Source organism: Vicia villosa, linkage group LG4 (genome assembly GCF_029867415.1).
Source record: "Vicia villosa cultivar HV-30 ecotype Madison, WI linkage group LG4, Vvil1.0, whole genome shotgun sequence".
Classification (NCBI taxonomy): domain Eukaryota; kingdom Viridiplantae; phylum Streptophyta; class Magnoliopsida; order Fabales; family Fabaceae; genus Vicia; species Vicia villosa.
This window is the reverse complement of record NC_081183.1, coordinates 150706998-150709443: the sequence shown is the minus strand read 5'-3', so window position 1 is coordinate 150709443 and position 2446 is coordinate 150706998. Positions and strand designations below refer to the sequence as shown.

Genomic DNA, 2446 nt, shown 5'->3' with positions numbered 1-2446 from the left:
TTAATGCCATCTTGGCATGATCCACGTACCATTCAAGGGTTCTCTAACATGATGAAAATTCACCACTTGATCATCTTGGAACGTGTGGTAATTGTTGGTCTCTAAAGAATAAAACACAAGACTCTGTCCATAAAATCTAGGAAAATAAATTTTGTTTTCCATTCCAAGAATGTTTGCCACTGCAGAAAAGGATGTTTTGCCAACAAAAAGCATATGATTTCTTAGGCTCTCCACTTTGATCCATGTCATTGTAGACTCATTCAACATGAAAACTTGAACTCCATTTGCCAAAGGACTCTCAAATACTGACAATAAATTGCCATCACATTCAACAAGAAAGTTGTTGAAGTAAGTACTACATGGAGCTTGAGGCTCTTCAAGTACTTTCCAACTATATTTTTCTCTTGTTGCTTGCACTACTGCTAACTTTCCTGTTGTGCTAAGAAAATAAAATAATCCATTATGAAAAGCGGGACTTACATTGTAGAGAGTAAATTCCTTGTCTTCAAATGTAAAACGGCCATAACTTGCTTCCCAAAGGTGATGTGCATATCCTGTTGCAGCGGATAATATTGAGAGTTCTTTATCCAACTCAACAGTCACACATTTTGAAGAGGTTGGAGAATGCGACATGCCAAAACACCTGGTATTCCGGATTTCTCTATGCCAATATGGAAGTCGTAACACTTGCTTTGTAAAAGGATTGAAGAAAACCTGAAAATTTTTGTTAACCAACACCAGTAATAGCCAACCATCTTTTGAATAGCAAATTTCTAAATTCAAGCTCCAATCTTTATCTTCTGAACTCAAGCACCAACCTTGATCTCGAGGAAAGTTTACCATGTATTTGTACTCGAGACCATGCTTAGGATTCACAAAAGTAAAGACATTGTCCTTTGAGAACACAAATAAAGGACACATGGAGCGATCGTCAAATCTTGACATGGAAGAAGATGATCTCCATTGAATCGGTGGTGCAGCTAGACGAAAGAATTTGTTGCTTGCTCGAAAATGCAAATAAACAAGCACATCATTAATATGTTTTGCAATCAATTCAACCAGCTCTAGGGGAAGTGCAGATTCATTATGAGCTTTATCCCTTGCATCCTTTAAATAGACTACATCACTACTTTTTCTCTCTCTAATTTCTTCTTTGAGTCTAGTAGCCATCCTACAAAACATATATATTATAAGCATAATAATCAAATTAATAACAGGACTAACATATTTTTGGTGTAAAAAAAGTAGTACACTGTATTTGGCATGAACCATCTTGAATAAGACCGATTATCTGATAAATTAGAGAAATGCTGAGAAGTTACAAGACAATTATCTTCAATGTTGTAAATATAGACAAATTTGCAATCTTTTAGGGCAATATAGACGCGGCCTCCTTCGGTTTCTGGATTGACTACTGCACAAGCAAAGGCAGAGTCAAGACTTGATATAAAAAACACTTTATCCTTGATACTTTCCACCTTTATCCACACCCGTTGAGAAGAATCAAATTTGAAAACTGAAACTGCAATAACCCTATCTCGTTCATGACAAACTTCTATTCGAAATAGTACGTTGTTGGACGCAATCAAGTGAGTTATGAGCTCATGAAAACTAGTTGGTAGACAATCTCCCATGAGATCAGTTGTGAAGTTTATTGTGAAGCCATTATTAAGTTTATGTTTTTCAATAACTACTATAATAGAATGGTAGTGAGTCCACATTCCTGCATAGACGCGACAATTGCAGTAAACTGGATTTTCAAAATACTCTCTCTTTCCCCGCATATGAGTTTTACCCAGCGTAGCTAAAGCTCTCGCAATATCTTCCTCATTAAAGTGCGCTTCAGTCCATTGCTTATCTCCAAGTTGGTAGTAAAATATTGAGAGACTATAGGTTGGAAATAAGAAAATGGAGCATGGTTGATCATTTGTAGATGAAGGGGATGATGACAAAATGCAATTGCAAAAGATAGTGCCATTGTGTTTAAGAGATGGGAGAGTGATTTTCTTAAGGTTACATGGATTCCAAAGAAACAAGTTACTAACATATTTTGAAATCTTGTTTTCCCATAGAAACCAACCATGTTGTACTGTTAGTAGATTCGATTTCCTCAATTCTGAATTCCATGTAGAATAGGATTTTAATGGATCTGATATGCTGCAAAAGGTTTGAGTCTTTAGGGTTTTACCGGTGAAATACAGAAGCAATGGTTTTATCTCTGCTTCCATTGATCCGATAATGATTACTTCAAAACCTAGCCTACATACATATATATATATATATATATATATATATATATATATATATATATATATATATATATATATATATATATATATATATAGGAAGCAGCACGAGAAATAGCGTAAATTTAGTTTAGAGATATTTTTTCTTTTTAAATAAGAAAATAAAACTAAACTCGGATTAAAAGGTAGATCAGCAGATC

General features: G+C 34.7%; 1 pseudogene; it reads right to left on the bottom strand.

Annotated features, from left to right (window-relative positions):
* LOC131598076 (uncharacterized) lies at positions 1-2228 on the bottom strand (annotated as a pseudogene).
* Between the last annotated feature and the right edge of the window lie 218 nt (positions 2229-2446).